At 39.2% G+C, this 8,745-nt stretch overlaps 1 non-coding gene across 1 annotated transcript; it reads left to right on the top strand.

The window, feature by feature from the left end:
* Window positions 1–7,814: 7,814 nt before the first annotated feature.
* Window positions 7,815–7,921, top strand: TRNAL-CAA (transfer RNA leucine (anticodon CAA)). Its single transcript has 2 exons — window positions 7,815–7,852; window positions 7,876–7,921. It is a non-coding gene; the product is annotated as a tRNA-Leu (tRNA).
* The last annotated feature ends 824 nt before the right edge of the window (window positions 7,922–8,745 follow it).

Below are 8,745 nucleotides of genomic sequence, written 5' to 3'. Positions count from 1 at the left end.
TATATTATAACCATATTTACTGATTCCAGCATTTGGTAAGGAAATGTTACATTCTGCCTCTGTTTCACTGTAGAAACTAAGCTAATATAACATTTCCATAAAATGCCAATCCAAAGCTTATTTTAAAAACCCAGGATATTAGAAAATAGATTCTAATTCCTATCAGAAGCCATAGTAAAACTGTGAGTATTTTAAACCTTATTGCAAGACAACTAATAACTTATAGCTAATGTTTTTTCTAGAGCTTTTTTAAAAATAATTTTTATTGTGCTTTAAGTGAAAGTTTACAAATCAAGTCAGTCTGTCATATATAAGCTTATAAACACCTTACTCCATACTCCCACTTACCGTCCCCCCAATGAGTCAGCCTGCTCCCTCCTTCCACTCTCTCCTTTCGTGATGGCTTTGCCAGTTTCTAACCCTCTCTACCCTCCCATCTCCCCTACAGACAGGAGATGCCAAAACAGTCTCAAGTGTCCACCTGATACAAGTAGCTCACTCTTCATCAGCGTCTCTCTCCAACCCATTGTCCAGTCCCTTCCATGTCTGATGAGTTGTCTTCGGGAATGGCTCCTGTCCTGGGCCAACAGAAGGTTTGGGGACCATGACCGCCGGGATTCTTCTAGTCTCAGTCAGACCATTACATCTGGTCTTTTTATGAGAATTTGGGGTCTGCATCCCACTGTTCTCCTGCTCCCTCAGGGGTCCTCTGTTATGTAGAACTTATTTTTAAAATATTGCTTTTTAGGGTTACCTGAAGTAGATGTATCTTTTTAATTTATGTGAGCCTTGTATTGAATGTGAGAATTGAAACCATCCCCACAGCTTAATGTCTACATTAACATGACTTTAGTATTCCAGTATTTTCATCTGTTTTGATTCCTGCCAATACAACCCTTTCAGTATCTTTCCTTTATTGGGAAAAACCGTTTTCACTGAAAACCACAAACAAAAATTATTTTTATATTACTGTAATTCCAGTAGCCCCGGGTTTGTGGAAAGAGATGAAGGCTAACACTTTTCCAATTTTGCCTTTATAAATTATACTAACTAGCATGCATTTGGTTTTCCAATAATCAGAAACAATTCTGTCCAAGCTCAAGTATAAAAAGATGAAACTACTGTAAAAAGGAGAAAAAAAAAGTTAATGTTCACGAAATTAGATGTTAGAAAGCAAATGTTTTATTGGCACTAGGACTTTTTTTTTATCTTTTATAATGGTAATTGTTTTTTAATGAACAAAGATTTAATCAGCACTCCTGAAACTATGGCCCTCTGACACCCTGCTAAGACAGAACTAAAGCCACTCCCTAAATCCACCTTTTAGCCAAAGATCAGACAGGCCTACAGAGCAATCAAGAACACATGTGAGGAACGTGCTTCTTAGTTCAATGAAGTATAGGAGACCTAATGAGCAACACCTACCCAAAAGCAAAGATGAGAAGGCAGGAAGCAACAGGAGATCTGGAGGAATGGACATGGGGAACCCTGGGTGTAAATTGAAAAAGGGGGAGTGCTGACGTATTGCTAGAATTTCAACCAATGTCACAAAACAATGTGTATAAATTTTTGAATAAGAAGCTAATTTGGGCTGTAAACTTTCATGTAAAACACAATAAAAAATAAATAAATAGGGATGAAAGAAAAAAAATGTAAAAATTTAACACTGTAGGATAAAAAGTCCTGGGTCAGTGGAAAATGATGCATTCTCTAGAAGATACCCCTCTGGGTTATCTCTCTATTCGATTTCAATTTCCAATTGTGTAAATATTAAAAAGCTGATAGCAATACAAAATAATTCATGTCTATAGATGTATAAACTCTGTGCTGTCTACATATAGTTTCTCTCCTCCTGGTTAGGTTGGTTTACTCTGCAAGAGGTTAACTTTGTATCCACTCTCACCTTTGCTTCAATAGTCCTCATCTGTAAACATCTCTGTTCTTTGGATTTTCTTTGAACTGGTTAAATCTGCCTGATTCCATTGTAATGAATTTAAAAAAAGAAATCTTGCCTTCCAAGAGTTTACTTTCTAAAAAAAAATGCCATTTACTTTCTAGTGACATATAAATTCAGTGTCAAACAATTATTTTTAAAAGACATTTAAATCGATAAATGCATTTATTATCTTAGTATTGAATTAGCCCAGCTTTTAAAAGCCAATAGCTATATTAAAAAATGTAATTGTATTAATATCAGGAGTCGTCAGAGGCTTTTAAAATTTCACCCAAAAGGATGTCCTTAATCACCACTCCTATTTAACATTGTGTTGAAAGTCCTAGCTAGAGAAATAAGGCAAGAAACAGAAATAAAGGGCATCCAAATTAGTAATGAAGAAGTTAAACCATCCCTATTTGCGGGTGATATGATACTATACCTAGAAAACCCAAAAGGCTCCACAGGAAAACTACTGGAACTAATGGAAAGGTTCAGCAAAGTAGGTGTATACAAGAATCATTTGGATTCCTACATACCAATAAAGAGAACAATGAAAAGTAAATCAGGAAAACAACACCTTTTATAATAACCATCCCCCCCCCAAATATGTGGGAGTAAATCTAACCAGGGATATAGAAGACCTATACAAAGAAAACTATAAAACACTACTGCAAGGAACCAAAAGAGATCTACGTAAATAGAAAAACATACCAAGCTCATGGATAGGTAGACTCAACATTGTGAAAATGACAACTCTACCCACAGTGATTTAAGAATACAATATAATACCGATTCAAATATCAACAACATTCTTTAAAGAGATGGAAAAACTTATCATTAACATTATATGGAAAGGGAAGAAGCCCTGAATAAGTAAAGCACTATTGAAGAAGAAGAGTGAAGTAGGAGGACTCCCACTGCCTGACCTCAGAACCTAATATACAGCTGTGGTAGTCAAAACAGCTGAAACAGCTACAAGGACAGATACATTGACGAATGAAACAGAATTGAGCACACAGATGTAAATCCATCCACCTATGGTCACCTATGGCCCAAAGCCCATCAAAAGGGGAAAAGACAGCCTTTTTAGCAAAAAAAAAAAAAAAAAAAAAAGTACTGGTAAAATCTGGAAGTCCATCAGCAGAAAAAATGAAAAAAGACCTATACCTCACACCATATAAAAAAACTAACTCAAAATGGATCAAAGACCTAAATATAAAGCCAAAAACTACAAAGTTCATAGAAGAAAAAACAAGATCAACACTAGAGGCCCTAATACATGGCATTAACAGGATACAAACCACAACAAACAACACACAAGGTCCAGAGGATAAGCGAGATAACTGGAATCTTCTAGAAATTAAACACTTATGCTCATCAAAAGACTTCATCAAAGGAGTAAAAAGAGAACCTACAGACTGGGAAAAAAATTTCAGCTATAACAAATCAGACAAAGGTTTATTCTTCAAAATCTACAAGAAAATCCAGCACCTGTACAACAAGAAGACAAATAATCCAATTAAAAAATGGACAAAGGAAATGAACAGACGCTTCACCAAAAAAGATATTCAAACAGCCAACAGACAGATGAGGAAATGCTCATGATCTCTAGCCATTAGAGAAATGCAAATCCAAACCACAATGCAATACCGTCTCACCCCACCGTTATTGGCACAAATCAATAAAACAGGAAATAACAAATGTTGGAGAGGCTGTGGGGAGATCCAAACTCATGCACTGCTGGTGGAAATGCAAAATGATACAACCATTTTGGAAAATGGGATGACACTTCCTTAGAAAGCTAGAAATAAAAATACCATATGATCCATCAATCCAACTCTTAGGAATATATCCTAGAGAAATAAGAGTTGTCACACAAATAAATATATGCACAGTCATGTTTAATGTAGCATTGTTCACAATAGTAGAAAGATAGAAACAGCCTAGATGCCCATCAACAGATGAATGGACAAACTGTGGTACATACACACAATGCAGTGTTACACAATGATGAAGAACAATGATGAATCTGTGAAGCATCTCATAACATGGATGAATCTGGAGGACATTATGTTAAGTGAAATAAGTCAATCACAAAAGGACAAATTTTGTATGAGACCACTACTATAAAAACTCATGAACAGGTTTGCATACAAAAAGAAACAGTCTTTGATGGTTATGGGGGAGGGGAGAGTTGGGGATGGTAAAACACTTAATAGACAATAGGTAAGTGGTAACTTGGGCAACCGGTAAGACAGCATAGAATACTGGGGAAGCCAGCACAACCCGTACAAGGAAAGCTTATGGTAGTTCCATAGACACATCCAAACTCCCTGAACGTCCAACTCCCTGGGCCGAAGGCTATGGGGACCATGGTCATGGGGAACATCTAGTTCAGTTAGCATAACATAGTTTATGAAGAAAATGTTCTACGTTCTACTTTGCTGAGTAGCATCTGGGGTCTTAAAAGCCTGTGAGCAGCCACCTAGGATACTCCACTGATCTGAACCCTTTGGGAGCAAGGAATAATGAAGAAAACTAAAGATACAAGGGAAAGATTAGTCCCAAGGACTAAGGGACCACATCGAACATGGCCTCCACCAGATTGAGTACAGTACAACTAGATGGTGCCTGGCTACCACCACTGACTGCTCGGCCAGGGATCACAATAGAGGGCCCCTAACAGAGCTGGAGAAAAACGTAGAACAAAATTCTAACTCAAAAAGCAAGACCAGACTTGCTGGCCTGACAGAGGCTGGAGAAACTCTGAGAGTAGGGTCCCCGGACACCCTTTCAGCTCATTAATGAGGCCACTCCTGAGGTTCACCCTTCACCCAATGATTGAAGGCCCATGGAACAAAACAAGACGAAAAAGTCACCCCAGCCCTGGGGCAGGGACTGGAAGGCAGGAGGGAATGGGAAAGCTGGTAATAGGGAACCCAGTGTTTAGAAGGGAGAGTGTTGACATGTCATGGTATTAACCAATGTCATACAACATTGTGTGTACTAACTTGCTGTTGAGAAACTACTTTGTTTTGTAAACCTTCATTTAAAGTACAAAAAAAAAAAATTAAAAAATTTCATCTAAAAGAGTAATGAAACAAATTTTTGTTTCTGTTTTTACATTATCAAGATTTTCCAAAATTCAGCACAAAATAGATGCCAACAGATTTTAATTACTAATATATTTAGATAATTTATGTTAATTAGTCTCTAATCACTTCTTAACATATATATTTTTTTTTTCACCAAGACCTTCTTACATATGAATAACAGATGATTTAATAAATTAGAGCTATGGAAGGTGCCAAGCAAAATAGCCATACTTTCCTAAGATGTAAAACATAGCATTCTCACAGTACGTTTTGGTATTCTGTGGTGGCTGCATAACGCGGAGAAGAAACGCAAAATTACTTTACTCTTGTTACATGGTGGATGGTGTTAAACACGATCTATGCTAGATTATGGTTGGATTTTTGCCCTATAAAAATAGACTTTATTTAATTATATAAAGTAAAAACTGTAAGCACGCGAGTAGCATAAACAGAATAGCCAAGGACAAAGAAATGGCCTAGAGCTATGCTTCCCAAACTTTGCACCTTGGAATCACTTAAGGATATTTATAAAATAACGGTTTGCTGGCTCCCACCCACAGACAATATGATTTAATTCCTATGGGATGCCACTCAAGCATCAGAGTTTTTAAAAGATCTGCTGGGGATTCCAATGTACAGCAGTATTTGGGAATATTGAGAGCTTTCTATTCCAAGTCTGGTCCCTGTATCAGCAACATCTACAGCACCAGGGAGATGGTTAGAAGCACAGAATCTCCAGACACACTCACATCTACTGAAAGAGAATCTGCATTTTAGCAAAATATTGAGGCCAACTCCTATGCACATTACAGTGTGAGAAGTATTGGTTTAGAGCAGTGTTACTCAAAGCGTGGTCCATTCACCAGTAGTGTCAGCAGCACCCAGGAGCCCACTAAAAATGCAATGTTCTTGGAACATACTCTAGACCTACTAAATCAGTATCTCTGGGGGTCACGTACAGAAATCTGTGTTTTAAAAAAGCTCTAGGAGAGTCTTAGGTGCAGTGTATATACTAAATAAAAACCTGCATTTTCACCAGATTCCTAGGTCATCTATCAGCTCATTAAGATGATAAAAGGACTGACCTAGGGAATGTAAGAAAAGAACTGTTACTGCTTCAAGTTAGGGAACATAACTTGTTCTCTTTCCAAACCAATTTGTGATGGCCCTGAGATACATGGGAATGACTTGTCCACATCAATGCAAACAATTTTGTTCAGTCGTGGTACCATTTTGCCCAATAGAAAAGATAACCTCAAACATTAAGGTTTTTTTTTGTGTATTTTTAAGAATACACCCACTCCTCACCTATTGGCATGATTAGGTTTATTTTTAAAAATGTATCATGTTGCTTTTGTTCTCAGTCTTTCCTTCTGTTCATTCCTACTTGGTTGCCATTACTTACAAGGTGAAGAAACAGTCCCCAGAAGGCCAAAGTAATATAAAACATCGTACTTTTTAAAGTAATAAAGTGTAAATGCAAGTACACTTACATCTAATTCAAGACCTCACATTTTCTACTACTTTACCTTGCCTTCAAAACAGTATTTTGGTTCTTCACATGAGAGCTAGGGTAGGGAGGAAAGCAGAAAGAAACAGAATAAAACAACTTATCCCTGATCGTTGGGGACAGAAATTAGGATCTTTCATCAGTTGTTTTCAAATCCCTACATACAATACTTAGATTATCGTCCACAGAAAATGAAGTCTCTTAAGCTATCAATTAGGGACCTACCTATGAGATAGGATGGAAAGTGAACACTGAATGAATGCCTCTTACATTAAACAAACCTGTAGGAATATATCTATCATCTATTACCTATCTATCTATCTATCTGTCTACCTATCTATCTAACATCTATGTAGAGATTTGACACCAAGACAAAGATCTTTTTGTTGTTGTTGTCTATGGTCTCATACTTCTCTTATTATGTATCCTATACACACATCCTGGAAACCCGGGCGGCATAGTGTTTAAGTGCAAGGGCTACTATCCAAAACGTCAGCAGTTCAAAAGCACCAGGCGCTCCTTGGAAACCCTATGAGGCAGTTCTACTCTATTCTATAAGGTCACTATGAGTCGGAAACGACTCGACGGCGATTTTCTTCTTCGACTTCTTTTTAAACACGTTCTGATTTTCATTTGACATCCTTTCTTTCACGGCCGGCAGAGAGAATAGAAGACGGGTATACTGAGTGAGAGAGAGAAAGAAAAGGGCAGCCAGAGAAGACAAGAAAGGGAAAAAGAGGTTGGGGTGGAAGGGGAGCTTGAGTAAGGAAGGAAACTGGAAGAATATGGAAAACGCTCAAGCCGTCTGCGTACCCTTGCAGAAAAAGTGAAAATGCCGAAAACAGGATTGAACAGGGATTATTTAAGTCCCGAGCATAGGCCCAATCCCCACTAATATAACTTCTTAGAATAAAATGTGGGAGACAGATACTTTGGGCATCGCAGAAAGCTGCTGAAAGACCATTTCAACCCCGCGCCGATAAAATCTGCATCCCGTGTCCTCTACTCCTTAAAGCCTGTCTTGTAACTCCGGGGTCTTCAGGGGCAGGCTCGGGCGAGGCGCGGGTGGGGTCATTGGGAAAAGGGGACGTGGAGTGGGTGGCGTGGCCTCCAGGGTTTAGGATTGCATTAATTCTGTTGTCCAAGGCAAGTTCCAGGTTCTCTGTAAAATGTATTCTTTCCTGCTTTTAGAAATCATCTTTTTCTCTTTTGTGAACGAATCAGTTTTCAGTCATTTTTTATGGTTGCCATCCTGTACGGGAGCTCCAGGCTTGTCAGGATGGCCGAGTGGTCTAAGGCGCCAGACTCAAGCTTTCGCTTCCCGCGCTCGGGGTTTCTGGTCTCCAGGTGGAGGCGTGGGTTCGAATCCCACTTCTGACAATGTCTCGTTTTGTTCCTGTTCCCGAAAAAGAAACCTAGTGCCCTCGAGGCGATTTCCTCTTAGGCTTCCTTAAAAGTTGAATCTTGGAGCCCACCACAGCGGAGGTTTTTTCTTGCTCTTGGGGACTTAACTCTCCTCATGCTCTTAACCAGCTCCTCCTGTCTGCCTCGCCCTATCCTGCCCCCCGCCCCAGCACTAAACCATCATTCTCGGTTCCTTGGCCTTTACTCTCTCCCCACTGTCCATAATGCAACCCTTTTTGCCTCAGAGATGCCCAGCCCCGAATACTCTTGCCAACGGCCTAGCGACTCTGTACCGATCTCACAGCAAAGCATAACAAGGAAAGAGGCAACTCAAACCAAACAGCTGACAAATGAAAAGACCTGAACTAGAGAATTCTGGAATGTTTCCAGAGTCTTTCGAACGAAATTTAAAGCCCTGTGGCACCTGATGCATGAGAAAGCCATGCAAGGGGCAAGAGCACTGGGGAAGCCACAGGTCAAGCAACAAAGCCCTCTTTCTCCTGCAATATCTAGCCAGCATTCTCTCCAGGCAAATCCTCAGGGCTAGGAAGCAAAGGAAAACTAAAGACTCAGATTTATTTTCACAAAGCAGGGAAAAGGATGATTTGGGGCTGAGAGAAAATAAATCCATATCAGCACTGTTGTTGTTGTTAGGTGCAATTGAGTCATTTTGACTCATAGCAACGCTATGCACAACAGAAGGAAACACTTTCCGGTCCTGAGCCATCCTTACAATCGTTGTTATGCTTGAGCTCAATGTTGCAGCCACTGTGTCAATCCACCTCGTTAAGGGTCTTCCT

Source organism: Elephas maximus, chromosome 1 (assembly GCF_024166365.1).
Source record: "Elephas maximus indicus isolate mEleMax1 chromosome 1, mEleMax1 primary haplotype, whole genome shotgun sequence".
Classification (NCBI taxonomy): Eukaryota; Metazoa; Chordata; class Mammalia; order Proboscidea; family Elephantidae; genus Elephas; species Elephas maximus.
Note: the sequence above shows the minus strand (reverse complement) of the source record. Positions and strands in the feature narration are given on the sequence as shown.